This window comes from Jaculus jaculus, chromosome 10 (genome assembly GCF_020740685.1).
Source record: "Jaculus jaculus isolate mJacJac1 chromosome 10, mJacJac1.mat.Y.cur, whole genome shotgun sequence".
In the NCBI taxonomy this organism is placed as follows: Eukaryota; Metazoa; Chordata; class Mammalia; order Rodentia; family Dipodidae; genus Jaculus; species Jaculus jaculus.
In genome coordinates, this window is record NC_059111.1 from 97,813,565 (window position 1) to 97,841,186 (window position 27,622).

General features: G+C 40.2%; 1 pseudogene; it reads left to right on the top strand.

Moving 5' to 3' along the window:
- LOC101595847 overlaps positions 1-27,228 on the top strand; it is a 47,840-nt pseudogene extending 20,612 nt beyond the window's left edge.
- The last annotated feature ends 394 nt before the right edge of the window (positions 27,229-27,622 follow it).

Genomic DNA, 27,622 nt, shown 5'->3' on the forward strand with positions numbered 1-27,622 from the left:
AGGGAAAGTGGCTCATGGGCTTCTGGGAACGACAGGAAACATTTCATAGTTTGCACTCCCTGAATCCGTTATAGACAGTGGGTACATCCTTCCAAATTCCCCACCTTACCTGCATGACTCCCTCCTTTCTTTCTTTTCCTTTTCCTCCTCTTTGCTTTCCTCTCTTTCTCCCCTCTTTTCCCCTGCTCTTTTTTTTTGTTTGTTAGCTTGTTTGTTTGTTTGTTTCTTTTATTTTTCATTTAAAAGTGATACCTTGTGAAAGACGAGGAAGGAAAAGTTTAAGTTCTTAGCTGGAAGGCTAAAAGAACACATGGATGATGATTGGAAGGTCTTGGATATTATGTGCCAGCTATCCCAATAAACAACTTACTTTATTTTTGTATTTACCAAATTCAGTAGAGAGCAGAGAGCAGTAATAATACAAGGAAGAGGGGAGGGGGAATGAGAGAGAGAGAGACAGAGAGAGAGAGAGAGAGAGAGAGAGAGAGAGAGAGAGAGAGAGATAGTTCTGTTCTCCAACCTCCAATGCAGAAAAATTACTGGTATCTGAAATGGTGAAACCATGAATAAAGGAGGTTATTTTTGTATGTTTATTTAGGGTATCCAATGCCATGTATAGGATAGTAGAAGTGACTTATTATTAGCAATCGGAAAAACAGGTTGCCAAATTTAGAGATCATGGACTTAAAATTCCAGGCAAACTTGAAACCTCTTCTTGGCATTAGGGTTGATTTATCCTGGGCAAGGAACTGTGTTTTCTTTTCACAGAAGAATAAAACAATTGCCTCAAACAAAGATTAACTAAAGATTTTGTTTATGCATTTTATATATATACATACACATACATGATACAAATCAGATTTGCCAGATGGATACATACAATTTATATATAATTTGTTAAGGTATGATTCATATATAATTTAGTAGAGGTTACATATATACATTGCAGGAAATTCTGCATAGGTATAATAAAAACCATAAAAATAAGAAAATATTTTTTTGTTCATTTTATTTATTTATTTATTTATTTGAGAGCAATAGACACAAAGAGAAAGACAGATAGAGGGAGAGAGAGAGAATGGGCGTGCCAGGGCTTCCAGCCTCTGCAACCGAACTCCAGACGCATGCGCCCCCTTGTGCATCTGGCTAACGTGGGACCTGGGGAACGGAGCCTCGAACCGGGGTCCATAGGCTTCACAGGCGAGTGTTTAACCGCTAAGCCATCTCTCCAGCCCAAAATAAGAAAATATTTTAATGTTCATATATCATATCCTTCTGCATCTCCCCTGTTCTATTCCTTTTTTCCCCTTCTTCCCTCCCCGGCTTCTTAGGAGAATAATTCACAAACACACACACAGACTCACATCATCATAAAAATACTATGTACCTGTTACAGTTAGGTTTGCATTGCTAGCAGAAAACACCTCACCAAGAACAGCTTATGGGAGGAAAGGGTTTATTTTGGCTTATAGGCTTGAGGGGAAGTTCTACGATGGCAGGGGAAAATGATGGCATGAGCAGAAGGCGGGCATTACCTCCTGGTCAACATCAGGTAGACAACAACACCAGGAGAATGTGCCAAACACTGGCAAAAGGAAGCTGGATATAACAACCATAGCCCACCTCCAATTCCCAAATCTCTATCAGCTGAGAACCCAGCATTCAGAGCACAAGTTTATGGGAGACACCTGAATCAAATCACCACATGCTGCCTCTGGCCCCCGTAAGCTCATAACCATCCATGATATAAAATATAATGCATTAAGTCCAACTTTAAAGGTCCCCAGGTTTTTTTTTTTTTTAATCAATGTCAGTGATGTTCAAACATCTCCATAGTCCAAGGTTTTTTAACTGAGCCATAACACCAAAACAGAAAACAAAAGCAACAAACAAACAATAAAATCCTAATGGCATAGAATAAACATTCACACTGTAAAAGATGGAATTGGACATAGCAAAGAAATATTCAACCAATACAACATTGAACTCTGTAGCTCCAAGTCCACCAATTCGAGCTAGTGGCAAGTCTTCAAGTCTGATAATTCTACCCAGTGCGTCTCTGGAGATTCAATTCTACCACTCCAGCTTGGCTACTTTCAGTACCAGAAAACTTCATCCGGTGCCAGCAGCTGTGCTGGGCAACCATCCCATAGTCCTGTCATCACTGTTGGGTCTTTGCTGAAACCCATGGTTCCATTGGGTCCCAACATAAGGTAATACAACAAGCCTGTTTCTTGTTGCCCATGGCTATTTCCAAAAATCAAAATCATGTTGCAAATTCAATAATCCTCTCTTTCCCACAATTGCTATACTCCACACTACCAGGTGGGCTACCAACTTTTTAATCTGGAGTGGAGGGATAAAGCCGACTTTGAAGAGCAAGCGCACTCCTTCAGCATTCAGGCCATTTCAAAAGGATCTGCCTTCTTCCCGTTGTCCCAGTGCAGCTGGCCCAACCTCAATGGTTGTAATCTATCAAACAATGGCAGTGGAATGATTTCACTTTTTTCCTGTGTCATATCCATCTGATCACAGGAGTCCATTACTATACAAGGCAACCCTACCCACGTTCTTAGGGCACAGGCAGGCAGAACACAGCAAGCCTCTCACACAAATTGATTCTAGATCAGTTCTGACAAAGTTCTTTCTCACCCTCATAAGCAAAACCTTGCAGTACTCAGTCCTTAATGTAGCATTCAGGTCTTTAAACTCTGACAAAAATAGCCCACCCAGAAGTACTTATAGCACTGCAAAGTGTCTCTTAGGCCAAGGTTTCAATTCCATCCTCCTTCCCCCTGCAAAACAGTTCCAAAAGGCCAAAGCCACATAATTTTGTTTCTGACAACAACAATCCACTTTCCAATACCAATTGTACTGTTACAGTTAGTGTCATATTGCTGGCAGAAAAGACCTGACCAAGAGCAGCTTGTGGGAGGAAAGGGTAAATTTTGGCTTACCAATTGGAGTAGCTCCATGATGACAGCGGGAAATGATAGCATGAGCAGAAGGTGGACATCACCTCCTGACCAACATCAGGTGGACAATAGCAGCAGGACAGTGTGTGTAACACTGGGAAGGGGAAGCCTGGCATCTCATAATAAACTAAAGCTCTAGTGAAGAAATGGAAAAAGAACTACACCCCTCAAAAAAACTAATGTGGAGTTGCCAAGCTGGTTGATGTTGCTAACTCCAAGAGTACAATCTCCATCTTTCCTCAAACAAAGAATTCCCACCTTTCCTGTGATACACTGTAAATGTGAGGGTCTCAATGTAAATGAAGACCTTATGGCACTGTGTTGGAGGGTGAGGGTGCATCTTACTTGAGTGCTGTTGATTAAAAATTGTAAAATTTGGAACACACCATGAGAATCTGCATCTGATGAGAAGAAAATGGCTGTAAGTTCTTCTCTGAGTATTTCTTGAGAGACTAATCATTATCTTTGTTCATATATTTCATAAGTTTAAACAGCTCCAAGTTCTATAAGAAGGTTATTATGGTTGTAGTTCTAAAGCTGTATTTCCTGAGGCTTAAAAAGATAAGAATAGTCTTACCTATTAGCACATGTGATTTTCATTATGAATCTTCTATTGGCTTCACAGCTTTACAAAATGGCCTTTTAGTCAGAGAATAATGATACTGATCTTATCTATCATCTATTCTCTATTTCAAATATGGAGACTATATGTTCATGTATGTCTATATACTTATATATATATGTGTGTGTGTGTGTGTGTGTGTGTGTGTGTGTGTGTGTGTATTTAGATGTATTTAAAGCTACAGAATGGTGTTTGGTGTTTTGTGCTTTAATTGTATTCATTACTCTCAGAAACTGACTCCCTGAATTTGTATCTCAACCATCTCCTATACTTGCTATGTGATAGATCTGTTGCTTGGTCTCCACAATATTAGAGGGGGGGAATAACTAATTAAAAGACAAAATCAGAGAGTAATTTACAAGATATTGTGTAGATTAGCCTGATAGTCCCTAGCACAATGTCTCACCACACAATTCTACAAATGCTTTTTCATTTTTCCTGGCAAGCATTGAAACAGCTGATTAGTATACAGATACTAATTGAGACTATACCCAACTGACAAGTGATTCCCTTGACATATCTGGATCCATAGGTCTTTATTCCCCATTTAAAAGCTGTATTTCCATCATTTGAGGAACAAGTTCCCTTGTTTAGTTAGTTGGATAGGGTTCCTTGACAGAGCACATGGGTCCTTGTGATAAGGTTTTACATGCTCCTTCTATAGCAAGGTCTTCTCTCCCCCACAGCTTAGGTAGAGCGTTGAGGCAGGGGTGGGGCAGTGGTTATCAAACAGTCTCTCACCAAGCTGAGAACCACCCATTGTTACTATTTACGCTTTCTGTACCAGCTTGCCAGACGAGCTTCACACACAGTTTTTCTCTGCTTCCTATTTATCTCACCAGTCTTTCTCTCCATGCTTCTTAGAAATCATAGTATTATATACTAAATTCTAGTTTTACCTAGGGTGAGTTTCTCTGGAACCTTGGCAAATCAGAGGATGTGGAAAACAGGTATGTTTTAGGTTCATAAAAGTATGAGATTTCGGAGCCCACGTTTAGAGGCACTCAGGATGGTCCAGCGTTTGACATACCGTCGTAGGCCTTCCTACAACACAGCCGCTAACAAAATTAGGCTGTCCCGAACCCCTGGTAATAGAATTATTTACCTGTACACCAAGAAGGTCGGGAAAACGGCGTGTGCCCAGGCTGACTTCGAGGGGTTCGTGCTGTGAGACCTAAAGTCCTTATTATAGTGTCCAAAACAAAACAAACAAACAACAACAACAACAAAAAAAAAAACATGTCAGACGGGCCTATGGTGGTTCCATGTGTGCTAAATGTGTCCGTGACAGGATTGAGCGAGCTGTCCTTTCTGAGGAGCAAAAAACTGTCATGAAAGTGTTGAAGGCACAAGCACAGAGTCAGAAAGCTAAATAAGTATGAAGCTTTTTAAAATAATAAAAACCAAGACTTGTTCTGTAGTTTTATGCTTAAAAAAGTAGGAGATTTCTTTCCCAGTTGCTTTTTTTTTTTTTTTGCCTACCTCTCTTTATGTTTTCGTGGTCTTCTTGGCCAAATGTTCGTTCTCTCTCATACCTGAAAGGACAGTATTTCCTTCAACTTAGCTTTGACTCATTTTACTCTTCCGTCTATGAATGCCAATGTCACCAATGCGCTGACCAGTTTAAGTTCTCGTCTTGGATTCAGACTTCTTTTCTAGCCATGATGTTGTCATATTCTACTTCTCACGTGAAGCCACATGTGACTGTATCTCAAACAACTTACAGAGCAGACCCATCATTCAACTCTGGATCTTCTAAGTCTTGTTTCTCTAAGGAAATTCCCCTTTAACGGCATTAGGCAGAAACCTGGGAGTCATTCCAAGCGAGTCCCTGGAGCTCTGGCCTCGGTGCAATCTGCCGCATCGTGCGGCTCCCACGACCAGACTAGTCGTGCGCGCCTGTTCCCCTTCTGCACTGAGGCCTCCCCAGCCTGCTGCGGCCCTCCGCTCTGCACGGCGCTTGTGAGAGATCCCTGCTTTTGCTCTTAGTTCTCTCGATTTTATCTTGTATGTGGCAACCAGAGGCATGCCTACATTAGCTCATTTGCTGTGTTTACAACATTTTCGTTGCAATTTGGATAAAATTCAGTCATCCCCAAATCCCGCAGAGGAATTCTAGGAGTTCATATTGCCTTTGATTCCAGCCTAAACTTCATAGTACTTCCTTCTACTCTATTAACCTTTACAGCTTTAGCCATGATGAACGCCCCCTGTATTAGGTCATTGTCTTCTCTTTCCATTCATATGCTTTCAGCAACACGTAGCTCCTCTGTTCAGACAATTCTTGTGCCATCACTGAGATGGAAACATTTTAAGTTGTTGTTTTTAATTTTTGCTTAAATATAACTTTTCAGAAGGCTATTCTTCATTTGGGCACTGGTCCAAATTACTACTCCACTCATAGTACCTCATTCTTCCCTTTGTAAGACCCATTGGGGTCCATTATTGATTCTTGATTAGTTTAATATGGGCTCTATCCAATCCATACTATAAGTTCCACAGAGAGAGGAGACACATGTTTATTTTGCTTATAACTTATAATGCAAATTTAATACATATGTCATGCATGATGAGTATTGGTTACACAAATCATGGTATAAGAAATAATGTTTTGCATTAGTTTGCAAGTTATGTGCAAGTAGTAATGATAATGATAATTAAAGCAGGATGATGCCATTTTTGCAAGTTTTGTACTTCAAACACTGGTAGGTATGTTTTCCTTATATTAACTCATTTTAAATAAGAAAACAAAAGGACTACATATTATTCCTATGCAAAACAAACACTTATTTTAAATAGTACATTATGAGGAATACTATTGTTGAAGAAGAAAACAGAAAAAGAGAGGTGACAACTGTTCTACTCTTAAGGAGTTTGTGGGCTGGATAGCAGCACAGAGAATGGCCAACAAGTGAAGGATGCTTCACGGGTTCCTAAGTGAAGGATGGAATTTACTGCAATCAGTATGTGCCAGAAAAGGCAATCTATCAGAAGAGTCACTCTGCAGGTGGCATTCATAGAAATAACTGGTCAGAGATAAGTCAGAGAATGAATAAGACTAGAGCTTGAGGACATCAGAGCTTAAAGTGGTTTAAGGCTGGATGCAAAGAGTTTCTACGTGACATAAACTTTCTAATTCCTAAAAGTAAAATATTAATTCCCAGAGGTTGGGATAGATGGAGGGTTTAAGAAGGATGGTTGGATATGATCAATGCATTTCATGTACATGTATGAAGACATTATACTGGATCCCACTAATATAAGTCTTGTATGACAACAAAATTATAAATTCTATTATTATTTTCCCTTATTACATTTATTTTCCCCTATGGACCCTTTACATTTAGGCTTTAGTATCAACTTCTGTTTGTGAGGAAGGACTAATATTTGAATGTGAAGCTTTCTACTATGAGAAAACAAAGGCTCTGTTTTCAGAAATGGTTTTCAGTACAGCTTTTCCATATCAAATCTGTCCATCAGTCTTGCCTTCAAGAAATCTACTGCTATTTTCTCCTTCTTAGCTGAGCAATTTCCATTTACCCCACAAAATCCTGGCTACCCTCTGTGTGTGTGTAACTTGTCTTTTTTTCAAGTTTATATGTCACACGCCCATCTGGAATGCTCCCAGTTCTCTTTCAAACTGACATTGTCCCCCTCACAAAGTCTTGAATTTAAATTCTGCTCTGTCCAAATTAGCCTCACACTTGTGACTCATCACAAATAAGCACCATATATATATATATATATGGGCAAATTTTGATGAATGGTATTATTTCATTTTGTCATAACTTCTCAATCCATATGGACTTGTCCCATGCATATGTACTTGTCCAGTCCATATATACTTTTCAACAGATTTTTATTTCTAATATATGAGAACTCTCTGAGTCTAAAGCCTGAACATAATTATGATAAACATAATGCCTCATACTCTAGTAAATTTTAATACAAATTTCCATTTGCTTTTGTAGTAGGTATAATATAATATGATTGCAAATTCACTGAATTTCATCCAATCAAAAGGTAATATCCACTTCCTACTTTTTCAATGCGGGATAGGCCTATTTCTTTCTCTTATCAATACAGTGTGACAAAATGAAGTTGCATGAGTTCTCCTATATCACCCTGAAGAAGATATCTGGTTGATATGTATCCATCCAGCATAATCCTGACTCATCTATCCCCTGAATTTTGCAGGATCTCATCAAGATACCTCCCCGCTGATGGCAGTGCCACAGCTTTTTAGCCTCAGATATAAGACTGAGACCATCATGGACCCTGAGACTTAGGGAAGAATTTGGCTAGATGCACCCATGTGATTAAGTCCAAGGAATAGCAACAGAAATGTCCAGTCAAACCTAGAACCACAGCAACTTAATTTCCACGGTAACCTGCCCATCCCGGGGCAGTTTGTTGCCTGGCAAAAAGTAAAGATGACACTGGGATTTCTGTTTAATTGGTCCTTAGCCACTAGAAAAGAGAACCGACTATAAACATGACAGATGAAGTTGACAGGAAGGGTTAAGCTTTTCTATTTTCCTATATGTGAGTTAGAAAACTAGAAGAATGATGTTGAGTTTATGCTAATTCTACTTGCACTATCTTTTCATCCTCATTTCGCTCTATGTCATCCTGAATATGTTTGACTAAAACTGGAGAAAGCATGGCATTCTCATGTAAGTTACTTTTGTGGTTTGAATACGAAAAGTTCCCTATGTGTTCAAACACCCGATCTCTAAGTGGTGTGTTGCTTTTTGGGAAGGTTGTGGAACATTTGGGAGGTAGAGTCTTAGTGGAGGAACTGGATCAATGGGGCATGAGACCTGAGATTTATAACCTGGTGCTATTTCCTGTTCTTGTTCTTCATCGACAGAGATGTGCTGTGACTAGCCAGGCTTCAGGTCCTGCCACCAGGCCTTCCCAAGCATGGTGAAGTGTGTCCTCGTAGAACTTCAGCCAGAATAAACTCTTTCCTTTCCTAAGCAGCCTCCCATTAGGTATTTGGTCATATAAATAAGTAAAATAACTAATACATGTAATTATGATTTTTCAGCACAATTTCAAACCAAGCAGGCACTACTTACTGTTCAACATCTCACCTGTGGTCTAGCCCTCTTGCTCAGAGGTTTGTTTGACTTTGACTTGTGTCAGAAATTGAGCTGAGACCATGGAAAGCAGATAAATCCTACCACTTTGGAGAAGCACAAAATAATTAATCACTTCAGGTTGTTTCCAAATACAATTAAAATTACTTTGGTGGTAGGATGAAGGAAGAAGGAAACATCAATAAGACAAAAACAAGCAGAATCACAGAAATCATTACATTGATTTTATTCCAGGACACTGGTTCACCCAAAACCTTGGTTCACTAATTGAGCATGGCACATTGGAATAACAACAGCAGACAGAGGACTGGCAGAGAATCAAAGCTGATCAGGCTGAGAGGGCAGCCCAGCCTGTGTTTATTCAGCAAGTATAGTAGTTTCTCTAATTCTATTTTCAGTTCAAGTTCTAGGGCATGTTTCTCAGTTAAAATTCAACTTGGGGGCTGGGGAGATGGCTTAGTGGTTAAGGTGCTTTCCTGTCAAGGCTAAGGACCCCAAGTTCTATTTCCCAGAACCCACATAAGCCAGATACATGGTGGCACATGAATCTGGAGTTTGTTTTTTGTGGCTAGAGGCCTTGGAACACTCCTTCATTCTCTTTCTCTCCTTCCCTCTATAATAAACAGATAAAAATAAAAGTAAAAAGGTTAAATTTGAAAACCAGAAAATAGAAAAACCTATCTTTGTTTGCTTTCTCATAACCCCTTCCATAATCTCCTAACTTCTGCTAAAACACGGGATGTGTCTGCTTTCCTAGCTCTTCTGAGGACTATATGATATGTATGTATATATGTATGCATGCATGCATGAATGTATCTTTCTATCTATCTATCTATCTATCTATCTATCTATCTATCTATCTATCTATCTATCTGGGGAATGTGACAGGCATTTACATAGTGGATATCTTCATATTAGTATTTGCTTTGATTTGAATCTAAATTTCACAACCAAGTACTCTCTGCCTCTTGCCTAAAACCAATATTCATTTTGTAATTGAATGGTATATAAAATGTCACTTTTATGTATTCTTGTTAAAATGTTTTAAAATTCCTATCTAGAAATGTAATATAAGTCTTGGCAGGATTGCCTTTCTAATCACCAGTCATAGTGAGCATTATTCTTTTTAATATTGAATTTATTTATTTGAGAGAGAAAGAAAGAGGAAGATAGAGAGAGAGAGAGAGAGACAATGGTCATGCCAGGGCCTCCAGCCACCCACTGCAAACAAACTCCAGATGCATATGCCACCTTGTGCATCTAGCCTTCTGTGGGTACTAGGGAACCTAAGCTGTGTCCTTTGGCTTTGCTGACAAGCACCTTAACCACTAAGCCATCTCTCCATTCCATGTGTATTATTTTTTGAGACAGTGCCTCACTATGTAGTTCAGGTATCTAGCTTCAACTATTACATCCTCCTGCCTCCAACTCCTTTGTACTTGGCTTTCAGGCATGCACTACCACAGCTAGTTTAGCATCTGGCTTTGAATAAGATATTCCAGAAGGCAAATTCAGGCTTAGGCTTAACCACCCGGCAATATTTTACTTAAGATTTGAAATGTAGAATCATCTAGAATTGTGTTCTGTGACCTCAGATTTCAATATCTACTTTCATACTTTCCCTATCACACATCCTTCAGAAAGGAAACGATATCTTGACTTTCTGCCTTTGTGCACATTATATATTTGGATCACACTGAAAAACACAAAGTGGGTTGGCAGCCTCACTACATGGAAGGCCTGTCTAATCCAGCTCAGGTAAGTCATATACATTCCTAAGGTTATAAATCCTGTGTTAATTTGTTGAAAAGTCTATCTCTGACTTTTGTGTTTATAACCTCACCTTTAAAAATTCATATAATGTAACTAATATTCCCATTCCATCAGATCTGAGGTGGAGGGTTCTATCTGAAGCACACATCATAGTGACTGCTAGTTCTCACATATTCAGTCACTACTTATTAACCAATAGGGGACATGCAAATATCAAAGTGAGTACTTCAGCTCTGGTACACCTGCCTTATGATGTTGCTAGGAGAATTAATTTGGATTATGTCTATACAGGGTTTATGTCTGTAGCTAGAATGAACAGCGATTGATATGGGACAGCTTTTTAAGAATTCTCAGCTGTTTGAGGAGAGAAAGACCATTTGGGCTTAGTTACTACTACCTCTCTTCCTATTCCCATCTGTTCTCATTTTCAGGTCTGCAAAATTTGTATGGAGTTTTTGATACAATGTATCAAAACAGTCAGGTCAACCTCGTTCCAAAATTTTCTGAAATCTAGGAAGCAAAACAGTTATTATGGTTTCCCTTTGCCCTCAGCCAAATAAAAAAAAATCAATCAGATTGTAAAGTAACTTGTCAAAATCTGAGTCTTCAGTTTTCTTCCAGAGTGGGTCACAAAAAGACCTTCCTAAAGCAGTTACACAGTATAAGAAATAACATTCTAAACATTGTAGCACTTTAGTAGGCTAGGATACCCAACATAGTTGTAGAGAATTACACAGAAAGGGTGGCAATAACATTCACTTTTTAAGTTATCTTAAATTTATTTCCTTTAGTTTATTTCTCTACTCAAGGAAATAAGGGAAATGAATACACAAGTATCAGCAATAACAAGAAGGAAATGTTTTAAGACGTTTCATCAATTTCTCATTTTATGTCTCTCTAAGTGTCTTCTCATTTATGCATGGCTATTATCTGTGTGTGTACCATGGTATACTTGCAGTCCAAATATGATAGCAGGTGATTTTCTTCCCAAGAATTATGATAGGATTTAAGAGCTTGGCACCCAACACATTAATTTGTTCATTAGGAAACTTATCTTTGCCTCCACCTCTATAAACACATCACACTGAACTGTTTCAGTACGTCTTTCATGGGCAAACATTCACTGATAATTGTGATTGAGTACCTAAATTTTATCCCCAATCCTTTGGACTCCAGTGTCATTAATTTATATTTCACATCTATACATGTTCATGAGTTTCAATAAACTGCCAAAAAAATGAACAGTGCTGCAGGTGTTCTGGAAGCCGGGCATTCAGAGGTGAGACAGACTATGACATGAAAACTCAGGAGAATAGAAATCAGGATCTCATTAAAATGGTTTCTTTTAAATGTTGAGAGTGAGAACCATCTGGTTCAGTGATTTTTTTTTTAATGTAATTTATCTAGTAAGTGAAGAACACTCTGAATTCAGCATGACTGGATTGCAATTTCTGACCTTTCTGGTCTAAAAACCAGTTAGACTAAGCTATATTCTGAATTGTTACCATTGTCCACAGAGTTAATAAGTGAAAGTGGCCTCTCTGATTTCAGCCTTGTTTCTAGCTCTGTGAAAGCTCACGTGCACATGCGCAGAAACACACACCCACACTCATATTCTCTTTTATATTGTTCAGAGCTATCCTGACAGATGTGAGGTCACAGCTCATAAAAGTTTTGATTGGCATTTACCTAATTATTAATGTTGAGCATGTTTTCATACACCTGTTAATCTTTGTAACTCTCCTTTGGGGAAATGTCTACTTAAGTCTTTCACATAGTTTATTTAAAAGCTTTCTCTCTCTCTCTCTTTCTCAAGTAAATCAAAATACTTTCGGAACAAAGAGGCTGGAGAGATGGCTAAGTGGTTAGAGGCATTTGCTTCTAAAGCATGAAGGCCTGGGTTTCATTGTCCAATATCTATGTAAGCCAGAAACACAAAGTGGTGCATACATCTGGAGTTTGTTTGTTTCCAGTGGCAAGAGGCCATAGACTGTCTATACTCTCTCTCTCTCTCTCTCTCTCTCTCTCTCTCTCTCTCTCTCTCTCTCATAAATAAATACAATATTTTTAAATATTTCATTTATTTATTTAAGAAGGGGAGGGGAGGGAGCAAAGAGAGAGAGAGAGAGGGAGAGATGTGCGTGAGAGAGAAGAATGTATAGGCACAACAGGATCTCTTGCCCTTGCAAAACCATTCCAGACACAGTGTATATCTGACTTCTTGGGAGTAATGTGGAATTGAACCCAGGAAGTCTTTTTACTTTGTAACCAAGCACATTTAACCACTAAGCAATTTTCCTAGCTCTCCTTTATTTATTTTTATTTCATGTGTAGGTATGTATATGTGAGTATGTTTGTATGTATGTGTTTGTGGACATGTCGGTTTGAAGGTTACAGGACAAACAAGGGGTGTTTCTCTTCTCCTTCCTGAGACAGGGGCTCTCTTGTTTTATTAACACTGCTGCTTGCAAGCTTCCAGTCTCTCCTGGCTCTGCCTCCATTGTCATAGGTGCGTTGAGATTCCAGATGCAAGCGACACTAGAAGGGCTGAACCTGGTTGCCAGGCTTGTAAGCAATCACCTTCAACTATTGAGCCATCTCCTAAATCCCACCTTGTTCATTTTTAATCAGGGTATTTGATATTATTATTTTTTTCTATTCAATCATAAGAGTTTCCTAAATGGCTTAAGTATTAGCCTGCCATCAGATGCATGGTTTGTAAACACTTTCATTCATGGACGCCCCCCCCCTTTTTTTTTTACTGATTACCTCTTTTGTGGCACAGATGCTTCTTATGTTCATATACTCCTACTTGCTAATGGAAACTGTAATGGAGATTCCTTAAATATTAACAATTCACAGTCAAATGATCCAGATATCCCACTTCCCAGTATTTACTGAGAGAATTAAAATCAGCAGTTTGAAGAGGTTACTGCATTCCTGGGCTTATGACAGTATCATTCACATAACCAAGGTACATAAATAACTGTAAAGTCCATCAATGAATAAATAACCTGGAAACTATTCAGACTTTCAAAAGAAAGGGACCCTATCATATAAAACAGTATGGATAAGCTTGAAAGGTAATTTAATATAAGTCACTAACAGGGACATAAGACCAAAATGGTTCTACTTAAATAGATAAGGCTTTAAAAATAGTCAAAGTCAAAAAAGCAATTAGTTTTGACAAACGATGTCTGTCAGGACCTGAGGTAGGGGAGACATGCTACTGGATAAAACTTTCAGTTTTGCAAGAGGAGTAAATTCTGAACACTTGTCATACACCAGGGTGTCTATAGTTAACAATACTGCACTGTACACTTAAAAATGTTAACAAGGCAGATCCCATGTTAGGTGTTCTTGCTACAATTTAAACCATAAAGAAAAAATCAAGAAAAATTAACCAATAGTTTACTTGTTCTTTCAGAGTCCTGTGAACGGAATATGTGTGCACATTCACAGTTAGCTACCAATAACTGTGGAACACAGGGAGGGTAGCTCCATCATCCTGAAAGATTGACTTCCTTTTGCCCTTGGTATTCATAGTTTCCTCCTTCTGTAATTTTTGCAGCTGTTGGCAAGAGTTATAATTCTGCCTTCAATAGAATGTAACCTAAATAATATGTAACTTCTTGAGAATGGGTTTTGTCATCCAGAAAAAAAAAAAAATGCCATTGAGATTCATCCAAGAAACTGAGTGCATCCCTAGGTTATTTTTTTTTTTTTTTGTATGGCATGGTATGTGTATAATACTATCCATTCTTTCACTGAAGGCCATTTGGTCTGCTATTAAAATTTTTAGTCATTTTTAATATAAGTTTATAATTTCTCAAGTGGGAGCACTTATGAGTGGGATTTTTAGGTCACATGGTAAGTACATGTTTGTAAGAAACTGCCAAACTAGTTTCCAGAATAGCTGACCCATTTTTTCATTCTCTCCGTCAATGCCAAAGTTTCAGTTATTCATGTCCTTTGCCAGTGCTTGCGAGACAGGAAATATTCATTGTCGGCTTGACTGGGTTAGAATCACCATGGAAACCTATGGGTCTATTTATGAGGATGTTTCCAGACAGATTTAACTGAGAATGGAAGGTGTACCCTAAGTGTAAGCAGCCCCATCAATGGGCTGGGATCCCAGACTGAATAAAAAGAAATAAGCAGGCTTGAGTGATGGCTTAGCCGGTAAGGCGCTTGCCTGCAAAGCCTAAGGACCCACATTCAATCTCTGTCCAGATCCCATGTTAACCAAACACACAGATGTGAGGCAAATGTAAGGCTGAACATACCAACTATGGGGCACAAGCATCTGGAGTTCAATTGCAGTCAGTGCACCCCTGTCATAATGGTCACTTCATGTCAGACCCCCCGCCACTAAAGCAACAGGGACTATTGACCACAATCTGAAATTTCTGAATCCTTGAGTCAAGTAAATTCCATGTAAGGTCATCATAGTAGCATAATAACAAGCTGAATAAAACATAATTTTGATTTTCAATATATATTTTATAGAAATTAATAGATTATTATACTACTGTATTTCCCCTGTTTTTACCATTTCTATTACTTCCTTCAGCCCAAATGTTCCTTTTAGTTTAGTTTCTTCACCACATGGTGACATAGCATGTCCACTCTAGTGACAAATTCTCTTATATTTCCTTCATCTGAGTAGACCTCCATTTCATGGTCATTTCAGAAGGGTGCTTCTGTTGGAAATAAAATTGTGTATTATACTGTTTTTTTTTTCCATTTGATATTTGTTGCTATTACAATTTATTTTTATGTGGTCAAGATAAAGAGATAGTCATGGCACTATCATCCCACTGTAAATATGCTTCATATTTCTTTGGCTGCTTTTAAGAGTTTTTTTCTTTATCTTTGGTTTTAGGCAGTTTGCATACATGTGAATTTTTGGAAGGTATCTATCAAAGTAATTTGCTAGGATGAACTTCTGAATCAGACACAGTATTTGGGAGGAACGGGATTTATTTCAGGTGTACAGATCCAGGGGAAGTCCCACAATAACAAAAGAAGCTGACCCCCTTTCACAGGTCCATGCAGAGCGAAACACCAATAACAGAACCACAAACAAACCCACTCTGGGAACCCAGACAGAACTCAAGACTGCTTCTATATACCTCAGGCTGGAATACAGCTTCTTCCCCTGAAACACATTAAGGCTGGACCCCAGATTCCACCCACAGTGACACCTCCTCCAGTCAGGAGGCTGAAAATTCAATTTATAAGTTTGAATAAACTCCTGAATCTATTGGGGGACATCCATTCAAACTATCACATTCCCCTCCTGGTGCCCAGTAGATTCATAAACCATCTTACATTGTAAATTGTGTTCAGTCTAACTTCAAACACCCCCGTAGTCTTTTTTTTTTTTTTTTATCAACTTAAGGTTCCAAAGTCCCAAGTCTCATCAGACATTATCTCTTAGCTGGGAGTCCTGTAAAATCTAAGCACATTATATACTTTCAACATATAATGGAACAGTGGGAACACTTCCACTGCTTATAAGGTATAACAAGGAGAGGCTGGGCCAGTGGGAACTCAACAACCATTAGGCAAACATCTGCATTTCAAGTCCAATACCCATAAATAGTGACCAGCAATATGTCTCTGGATTTTCCAATTCCACCCCTCCAGGTAGTCCGAGTAGCCAGGGAAAACTTCTATCCTGAACCAATAGCACTTCATGGTAGTGCTTTCACAGTTCTGGTACAGCTACGATACCTTCAGTTCTCCATTCAAACCGTGGTTCATATTTCAATGGTTTTGACAGCCTCTTTATCAGGGTCATCATATCCTGCCTCATGCTGTAGCTCAGTAGCTGCTCTTGGAACTGTGTGCACTTCATGACCCACTCCATGCATTTTTCATGCTTCCAAAACCAACACTATGTACGCAGGACACAGTCATATTCTTAATTCAGGGAAGAAATAAATTGTGACCTTGAAGGGCAGGTACCTTCCTTTCTAAAGACTTTGCATTCCTATCATTCATTCTTTCCTGGGTCATCCTTTCAATTGTTTCAATGTAAAGGAGTTGGGCCATCTTTCTTCCTAATGATAATGTATTTGACAATAGCAGCTTCAGTAACCTAAAACTAGTCTGTGTCTGTAAATTTTAAACTTGTTTGAAGTTCTCCAATTATAATTCCTATAACTCTCAGTTTCATATATTCAGCCTAGCATGTCACTCCATTACAAAATTAACCTTGGTCAAACTCTCTGGGCATGGGCAGCAGAACATAGCAAGCAAGCCCTTATGGTAGTAGTCCCGTTCCAACAAAGTTCTCGGCTGTCTTTCCTTCCCCTTAGAAAGGTCATAAGCAAAGCTTTCACATACAATTCTCTTTGCACTCAGTATTTTCAAAACCTCACCAGAATAATCCACAAAACATGCCTTACCATTCTAGAAGGCATCATCAGTTGGCAAGTACTAAGTCCATACTGATTCCTCCAAAACAAAAGTTCCACAAGACCAAAGCCCACTTGGTCAGACTCATTATGCAGCAACAACACACTCTCAGTGCCAATTTCTATAGCAGTCAGCTTCACGTTGCTGTAACAAACTTCCAAAACCAGGCACAGTTTCTGGAAGAAACGAGTTTTTTCAGGCATACAGATGCAGGGGAACCATAATGACCGAAGAAACTGGACCCCTTTCACAGGTCCACACAGAGAGAAAGACCATAACAGAACCACAAGCAAGCCTGCTCTGGAAACCCAGGCAGAATCCAGACTGCTTTCTGCATACTTTGATACTCCCCCATATTAGGGCTAGACCCCAGGATCTGCCCTCAGTGACACCTCCTCCAGCCAGGATGCTGAAAATTGAAGTTACAAATTTGAATAAAACTCCTGACTTGATAGACTTCCGGTTAAGATGGTGGCGTAGGTACCACGCCAAAGCAGCCTGGGGGGAAAAAAGACCAAAAACCCTCAGCAAAATACACACTTTTACTAAAAAGTGAGGTGTATAGGAAACTGAAGTAGCAGCGGAGAAGTAGGAGAGATCCAGAGCATCCAGAGCCCACACAAGCTGGCAAAAGCGGCTCCGGCAGCTCCACCAACCACGGCGGGCACCAGAAAGCCGCCAGGTTCAGCTCCAGTTAGAGGAAAAGCTAGGTACAGGAGCTTCCCCTCACACCGCGCTCTCCGCAGCTCAGGAACTGTGAAGGGAGAGCTGCAGTGAGCAACGGAGGAGCAGAACGTGAGGTAGAAGAACACGCGGAACAGTGAGAGAACCAGAGCAGCTGCGGCTCCCTCCCCTCCCCCACCGCCTGAGCCCAGCTCCAGCGAACAGAGCAGCATTCCGGGACCGACAGCGGGACCCAAGCAGGAGCAGAGTTCGGCAGCAACATCAACAGCTCCAGAACCGGTACCAGCGGCCCCAGCAGCAGCAGAGCCAGGAGCGGCAACAACAGCAGACCCAGAAGCAGCAGCAGTTCCAGCAGCAGGGGTGCTGATCTGCAGGGCCACAGTTGCCAGGCTTGGTTTGCCCCGCAGGAAAAGCCAGTGCCCAGCTCCAGAAATCAGAACAGCAGCAACTTGACTGAGACCAAACTCATCCAAGGTAACTGGGTTTGCACCAGGGAAGGGTCTCAATTGGTCACAAGCTGACTAGGATCCCTCAACAGACCAGAAATCTTAGCCTTTATGTTGATAGAGGATCTGGTTGTTATAATAACTACTCTGGTATACATACTTGGGGCTGTTTTTGACTGAATGGGTACAGTGTTTAGTTAACTTTTAGAATCTACCTGTGTTTTATTCCACTCAGCCTACTTGAATACTCCCATAGCAGGGAAACTCAACCCCTAGGAGCACCTTTGTAGATACTCTCAGAGTCTTAAGAGCCACATCTAACACCTTAAGCTCCTACCCTGAAAATATATAACATCAAATCAATTGATACAGCTAAGAATACCCAGCTAGCTAGAAAATCCAATCATTAACTTAATCCAAGATGCAAAAATATATACATTATAACACAAGAAACACTAAAAAGCAAGATGATATAAATCCACCTAAAAGTATTAATGCATCAGAAATGACCTTCAGTGAGAACAAGTTAGAGGAAATGCCTGAAAAAGATTTCAAAAGAATGATTGTAAATATGTTCAAAGAAGTCAGAGAACAAATCAAAGGAGTCAAAGAGGAACTTAAAGAGGAAATCAAAGGAATCAAAGAAGATGCAGGACACCAATATCATGAAATAAAGAAGGCAATACAAGACATAAATAAGGAAATAGAAATAATAAAGAAAAACCAGTCAGAATTACTAGCAATGAAGAACACAGTTAATGAAATAAAAAACTCTGTAGAAAATCTCACCAGTAGAATGGATGAAGGAGAGGACAGAATATCTAAGCTAGAAGACTAGGTGGCAGATCTAATACAGGCTAACAAAGAGAAAGACATACTTATAGAAAAGTATGAGTGGGAATTTCAAGAAATTTGGGACACTATGAAAAGATCAAATATTAGAATTCAGGGCATAGTAGAAGGAGAAGAATTCCACTCCAAAGGCATAGTAGGTGTCTTCAACAAAATTATAGAAGAAAATTTCCCCCAAATTGGGAAAGAGGTGCCAATACAGATACAGGAAGCCTTTAGAACCCCAGCCAGACAAAACCTGGAAAGAACCTCTCCTCGCCATATTATAATCAAACTTCCAAATACACACACCAAAGAAAAAATATTGAAAGCAGTTAGAGAGAAAAATCAAGTTACCTACAAAAGTAAGCCCATCAGGATTACAGCAGATTATTCAACACAAACTTTTAAAGCCACAAGGGCTTGGAGTGATATATTCCAAGTTCTGAAAGATAACAACTGTCAACCAAGGTTACTTTATCCTGCAAAGTTATCCATTCAAATAGACGGAGAAATACGGACATTCCATGACAAAAGCAGGTTAAAGGAGATCCATTCTGAACATGCATGGCATCATCCTCTGGGCTTGGGGTTTGCGCTAGGTAAAAACAAAAGAGGTGAGAGTGAGGTGAGCATCAGCATGCCTCCTTCCTGAATACACTATGACCAGTTTCCTCAGGTTCTCGTTTCCACAGCCAAGAGCCTCTCTCACTGTTCTTTCTGGGTGTTTCATCATAGCAATGATTACAGTAACTAATAAAACCACATATTTATGATTTCTTTGTTTTTATCTAATGTCCCTTTTCAGTTCCATTGTCCCTTCCTGGACATTGCATTCCACTTATTGCATTCTACTGTTTTTTGTTATGTCTCCTAGATTCCTTTCAGCATTGACAATTCATTTAAGGTGTAGAGAGACTGTTATGAACTCAAGAGAAGGACAGAGGAATGTTATAATTAGCTTCCCACTGCTGGGATGAACATCCAACCAGACAGAGTTTATGGGAGGAAGGGTTTGTTTTCAGGCTTGCAGATCCAGTGGAAGTTCCATTAATGGTGAACAAAGCTGGCTCCCATTCACAGAATCAAGTAGAGAGACAGCACCAAAAGCAAGCACCACAAGCAAGAAGGAAGCACCAAAGCCCAAACTGTGTCCACACCTTTGGGCTGGAAATGAAGATCCACCCTCAAACACATCTTAGGGATGGATTCAACACTGGCCCCAATGACATGTGCCTCCCCACCCCCCTTAATAGGGATCTGCCTGCTAAACTAAGGGATCAAGTAGGAAGTTTAATCAAAAATGCCTCAGTTACCACTTTAATCCCAGCAATCACAAGGCAGAGGTGGGAGGATCACTGTGACTTTGAGGCCACACAACACCAAGGCTGCAGACCATGTGTGATTCATGCCTAGTGATTGACCCTGATCACCAGCATGAAGCAGTGATTGTTGGGTCTGCTGAGGATGTTTTTCCTTTTTTTTTTTTCTGCTTCCCCTTTTGTACCATTAATATTCAGCAATAATATTACATGAAGTATGTAGATAAGGCAAATACATGAAAGCACAATGTTATCACTAAATTTTAAAACACTTGCTAATCTTGCATGCTATTTTCATTTACGTAGCCTACGTAAGTGTTTATACAACAGAAGAGATTATTATTCCTGTGTGGCCACCTGTGTACTTTATAGTAAAATGTTATGTCCTTATTCCTCCTGGCATTAGTTAGGTGAGGGGTGTGTGTGTGTGTGTGTGTGTGTGTGTGTGTGTGTGTGCATGTGATGCCTGCTTTTCAGCTATGTTCTAGGGCACCAAGATAACACTGCTTATCTCTCAACCAGCAACTATTTTCTGAAAAGCCAAGGGCATTTGGAAAATCATACAAGTTTCTACACTTGGTTTAAATGTTGAGTGATTTTGGCTTAATGTGCATCAAAGAATTCATCTGAATTTATTTAAAAAGCCCCTTCATAACTTTATAGGGGACTTTTAAATTTGGTATTCAACATACAAGTATTAAAGAGTAAAGCAAAATTGATTGTGACTTTTTAAAAATATCCAACCTGGGCTCATTCCAAACGCTGGATGTAGAATAAAAGGACGGGTGTGTTGGTTTTCTTCCAAACCACAGCTGTATGAAGGGAACAATTAAGGAAAAAACTTGGGCTGTGCTGTGGTATTGGATCAGAGTTCATATAAGAATAGCTCATTCCTGTTGTGGAAATGGATAAAAGTGGTGGTTTCACCTTTACTCTGAATAAAGATCTTAAAGGGACCAATATTCACTTATTTTTCACACTGCACCTATAAGCCTACCCGTTCATTTACTCTTCCTTCTAATTTCTTTTTAGCTATGGAAAGGTACTGATGCTCACTGCTCCAAGTATAAGATACATAGAAGGAGAGCATATGATATCAGAATTCTATGATGTGGTCCCATCAAACAGGATAAACCACTATTATTAATATAATATAGTACTTTATAATATTATTCTACATATTGTCATAAGAAAAATTATGTAAAGTTGATGCTAATAAAGCAATTTAATAGTAAAGCCAAAAATTCAAATTTCCATTCCTTTTGTTATTTTTGTCTTTGAATTTTATCCATCATTCTTTTTCTTTTCTTTTTTTTTTTTTGTTTTGGTTTTTCAAGATAGGGTCTCACTCTAGCTCAGGCTGACCTGGAATTCACTATGGAGTCTCAGGGTGGCCTTGAACTCATAGCGATCCTCCTTCCTCTGCCTCCCCAGTGCTGGGATTAAAGGCGTGTGCCACCACGCCCAGTTTAAATCTTTTTTTAAGGTTTAGGGAGATTTTTACTAGATTAAGAGAAGGAAAGAGGAGGAAGCAGAGAGCTCCGCCATGAGGGAGGCAAGAGGGGGTAAAGCCCCTTTATAAAACCTTTTATATTTATTTTTATTTATTTTTTAAAATTTTATGTATTTATTTATTTGAGAGCGACAGACACAGAGAGAAAGACAGATAGAGGGAGAGAGAGAGAATGGGCGCGCCAGGGCTTCCAGCCTCTGCAAACGAACTCCAGACGCGTGCGCCCCCTTGTGCATCTGGCTAACGTGGGTCCTGGGGAACCGAGCCCCGAACCGGGGTCCTTAGGCTTCACAGGCAAGCGCTTAACTGGTAAGCCATCTCTCCAGGCCTTATTTTTATTTTTTGAAAGAAAGAGAGAGAATGGGCATGCCAGGGCCTTCAGCCACTGCAAACAAACTCCAGACACATGCGCCACCTTATGCATCTGGCTTCATGTGGATCTGGGGCCACTGAACCTGGGTCCTCAGGCTTTGCAGGCAAGTGCCTTAACTGCGAAGTCATCTCTCCAGCCCTTTTTCTCATCATCTTTTATAAAAACATGAAGCAATCCCCATTCCCCTTTGGCCATTCAGTATTCTTGAAATGTTTCTCAGCCTTTTCAGTTGTTCCTGGTCTTAAAGATTCGATTGTGGTAATTTTAATGGCAGGTCACCTGTCGTTGTGTGGATGCTGACAAGCTCAGGGATGTGACTGCTCGTTACACAGTGGTTGGGAAGAAGTAATGAGCAGAAAAGAAGGCTTCAGTTTCACGTGCCCGGGTTAGAAACCAACGAAGATTCTATTACTGCTCCTCCACCACTTCCTAGCAGCTCAGGCCACTTCAAAAGGGCCTTCCTTGTAAAGGAACAAAATGTAGAGCGAGGTTCAGAAAATGACAGGCAACCAGCAGAAATTCCAGGCCAGGCCGATCCATCAGATTATTTCAGGGGCTAGCCTTGGAAGAAGTTATGGTGGATTTCAGGATATTGGGTAGACATTTCCTTGCTTATATAGCTACAGCCACTTAAAAAAAAAATGTTTTTACTTGATTTTTTAAAAGATTTTATTCTTATTTATTTACTAGATACAGAAAGAGAGAGAGAGAGAGAGAGAGAGAGAGAGAGAGAGAGAGAGAGAGAGAGAGAGAATGGGCACGCCAGGGCCTCTAGCCACTGCAAACAAACTCCAGACACATGTGCCACCATATGCATCTGGCTTACATGGGACCTGGAGAACTGAACCAGTGTCTTTAGGCTTCACAAGCATGTGCCTTAACTGCTAAGCCATCTCTCCAGCTCTACAGCCACTTTTAACAATGGTTATAATTATTTTGTTCTAGAGTGGCCACAGTTGTATTTCTTCATCTTTTTATGATGGCATGTTTTGATATTGTGGACTGGGTGACTTGGGGGGCAAGGCTCCCTTCTCTCAGCTCTACCAAGCTCGCCTCCTGCCTCTTAGATTCGGTCAAACTCCTTTCAAGACATTTTTCTTCCGTTCATGAACCTGGTTGCTCAGGCTCCTTCCTTGGATATGTGATTGTTGCTTGCCTTATATCTTGGTCTAACCATTTTCCTTTAGCATTTTTTGTTTTAATTAGCTTTTAGAGGCTGGAGAGATCAGCTCAGGGGTTAAGATACTTGCTTGAAAACCTGAGGTCCTTGGTTTGATTCCTCAGTATTCATGTTAAGTCAGATACACAGAGTGGCACATGCATCTAGAATTTGTTTGCAGAGGCAAGAGGCCATAAGGTACTTTCTCTTTCTCTCTGTTTCTCTCTCTCTCTCTCTGTGTGTGTGTGTGTGTGTGTGTGTGTGTTGTGTGTCCCTCTCCCTCTATCTCTCATTTTATAAATTAAATAATAAAAAATTATCTTTTAGCTATACATCACAGAGTATTCAACAACCCTATGAATATTTCCTATATGCTTATTGATATGCAATATGCCATCGACAATTATGGCATAATTTCTTCATATAAAATTAGCTTCATTACAGTTTATTCACAATAAGGGTGCCTACTTCCTACACCCCAGTTATACTGAGTAGTCAATAATAATTGTAGATCCTTCTTCTTGTGAGGGAATTGAACATGAACAGAGGTCAATGCAAGGAAAAGGTAATTGCCTGAAAAGGAATCCGAAAGGACAGAAAAGTAAGATTTAAAGAAAGCAGAAAGAAGTTTAAATAAAACTTGGATCACCAGGTTGCTTTGCCTAAAGGCATCTCTTTTGCTTTGGGCTGTGGAGGCATACTGCCTCCTGCAAGGGCGTGGTTTCCGTCGTTCCCAGCTCTTGCACCATCATAGCACATCAAAGTTTCCATTGCTTTCCAAAGTGGTTGTACCATCCTGCATTCCCACCAACAGTGAATGAGTGTCCCTGCTTTTCCACAATTTCTTAGTGGGCACTAACCCCCACTTCCAGCTTGGGGCTACCATCCACAATGAACTTTTAATCAGAGAAACCTACAAGGTTTCCCAAAACAATGACAGACTTCTGTCAGAGTACTTGATGACCCACCAAAGGCCAGTGGTAAGACCCTATTGCTGAAGACTCCATACACAGCTGATGCGTAAAATGGAATGACATGGCTGGAAGCCAGCAGAGAGTCAGTCCCCAGACAGTCAGCATGTCTAGTGCCAGAAGGTGCTACATGGGCGACTGGGGGAAATGACTAATATCTGTCCAAGCAACTCATTGTCTAACCTAATTTGCAACAAATAACCTGACGTGATGCCCACACAAATGCAATAGTGGCACACAGCCATGGTGGGGAACCAACTACTCTTGATTTGGCTAACTGATCCCCTCAGTGGTATGAGACCCATAGCTGGAGCTGGGAAACAAGTCAGAACCATACCCAAACACAAGCCCACTCTCCAATATCAAGCTACCATCAATAATGGGGTACAAAAGGGCCTACATCTATCAAACTCTCTATCAAAAAAGTAAGTGATATCTCAATTTTCCGGGTGCTAACTTACTCTCTGTTGGAGAATCTGCTTCTCTTTTTCAGATAGATGCAGATCCTAAGGAGAGAGCTGCCCCAACATACCTCAAAAGGGGTCCAACTGAAACTAAGGACAATTGGCAAAACAAGCAAGGGTGATGTGTTCCTGTGAACCAGATACCAGCACAAAGGGGAAGGAGACCAACACAGAGAAAAATCAACTCTTACCAAATCAGAGAGCCAAAGCCTTAGAGGCCCCCAACATCTCAGCATTGAAGCAGACCAAAAATGAACCCAACATGGCTAAGGGAAATTTTGCGGAAGAGGGGGCGGAAAGAATATCAGAGTCACATGTTGGGTCATGATATGCAGAGACATTTATCATACCAATAACTGTGGGCTAACTCCACAATGCACGACCCATTTACATCAACAAGGAGGGTCCAATGGGAGGGGGTAGATCATAGATGAGCTTAAACAATGGTACCCAACTGCCTGTATTTGCTGAAAAGAAAACTAATAAATTAATTAAAAAAAAAGCTTCCATTGCTCATCATGCACTAAATCATAAAACGGTAGAGTCAGAAGGTACTTCAGCAATCATCTGTTCTACCTTCCCCATTTTACAGATGAGGAAACTGGGCCCCAAAGAGGTTAATGGACTTGCCCACAGTCATAATGAGCGTCGGTGTAGAAGCAGTCCAGGGCCTGAAGGGCAGCTGCTCTGTGGCTCCAGCTTGAGAATTAGAAACATTTTCATTGGATTTTAAGGCTGAAGGACTAGTTTCCTTCCACTCCATGGATTTTTCCCCCTTATCTTGTTTTAAAAGGAAATGCATCGTGCTGGACTTCTTTCTTTCTTTCTTTCTTCTTTCTTTCTTTCTTTCTTTCTTTCTTTCTTTCTTTCTTTCTTTCTTTCTTTCTTTCCCACCTATCTGAAAGGACTGAATCAATTCTTCACTCTGATTGATTTAATTGGCTAAGACTAAGAAATACCTTCTAATAGCATTACCAGAGAGTGGCTGTTTGTCACACATTCTCTCTTAAGTGTAACTTTCTCTCCTTTCACTTTGTCACTTGTCCAATGCTCACATTTCATAGAAGTGAGAAGTATTTTCCCAGTTTTGGTAGCTTGACTTGGATGAGCAGCTACTGTGAGTTCCTGTCCATTTTCTTCTCTTCACTTCAGAGAGCCTGTTTATCTATAACACAAGCTTCTGGTTCCTAGAGGTTTCCAGATTTGAGTTCCACTTCTGTGTTTGAGACTGCATGACTTACCAAGCTTAGCAGTAAACTGTGAGTGTGGGGAAGCTGGTCAGAGAGATGCTGAGCAACCCCTGAGAGAACATTGCATAATGAAGTCATCTCACTCAGATTTCAACCCCATTTCTTAGGAGATTCTGTAATTCTGTCTTCCTTAAATAATTCCCTCAGATATCTTGAGATGGAGTCCCACTGTGTCTTAACACTTATGTAATTTTGATGAATACTAAATCACATTTCAAAGTGTAGATACCAAAATAACAATGCCAAATTCTATGTTTAATATGTGAATTAATATCACCTTTATTTCCATCAGGTGGTCCTTCTGGATCTTTCATGAACACAGCTGAAAACTGCTCATTTAAACTCTTCAGGAATAAACCTTTCCTTGGGAGGTACTTTTCTCATCATGTTCCTTATTTTTAATCATGTTTGATTTTATTTATTTGAGAGAGAGAGAAAGAGAGGCAGATAGAGAGAGAATGAGAATGGTAACACCAGGGCTTCTAGCCACTGCAAACAAACTCCAGACATATGTGCCACCTTGTGCATCTGGCTTATGTGGATACTGGGGAATCAAACCTGGGTCCTCAGGCTTTGCAGGCAAGTGTCTTAACTACTAAGCCATATCTCCAGCCTTCTTATTCTGTTCCACAAAGTAAAGACAGTCCCCATTCTCCTTTGGCCAGACAGAAAACTGTGGTGCAGCCAACAGCTCATTATTTTATATCACCCTCAAGCACTTAAGAAAACTTTCGTTACACAGCATTGGAGCAAGATACAAAAATGAATCTCACTATGCAATGCTTAATTTCAACTTTAAAATAGTTGGTCATTTTAGTGGTGAGCTAGGATTTCTTATTTATCAAAATTTTGCAAAGGCCAAAAAAAATCCATGGTACTTAGAAGGATCTAAAAGATGCTTGCAGAGCAGTGTGAAGAAGCAACGAGGATGATCCCTGGACTTACCAAAGACGCACGCTGCCGCCTCCCCGCGTTCATGCCTACGCCCCCACCCCCTCGCTGCCACCACGCCCAAAAGAAAGGCTGAGGGGGATGCTAAAGGAGATAAAGCCAAGGTGAAGGACGAACCACAGAGAAGATCCGCAAGGTTATCTGCTAAACCTGCTTCTCCAAAACCAGAGCTCAAGCCTAAAAAGACCCCAGCAAAGAAGGGAGAGAAGGTACCCAAAGGGAAAGAGGGAAAAGCTGACGCTGGCAAGGGGGGAATAACCCTGCAGAAAACAGAGATGCCAAAACAGACCAGCACAGAAAGCTGTAGGTGCTGGAGATGCCAAGGGAAGTGTGTGCATTTTGGTAACTGTGTACTTCTGGTGACTGTACAGTTTGAAATACTATTTTTTAATCAAGTTTTATAAAAATGCAGAATTTTGTTTTACTTTTTTTAAAGCTATGCGGCTAGCACACAGAACACTTCATTATTTTGGGGGGAGGGGGTGGAACAAGTGTCACTGACAGAAGGTCTCCCAAGCTGGAGGGATGGGAAAACACCTTTCTCTGCTAGTTTTGAAAGATTTCCGAGGAGGGATTCCCTTGTGTTGGCCCAGTAGCCAACCTTGGCACAAATGCCTTGTGGTATGAGAAAACTCCAAGTCCATTTTTATGTTCTGCCCTCCACCATCAGCATAGACTTGACTCCCTTAAAACCAGAGACCTGTGGGACCAGAGCCCTTCACACTGGTTCTGCCAGTGTGTCAGATGACCTGGACTC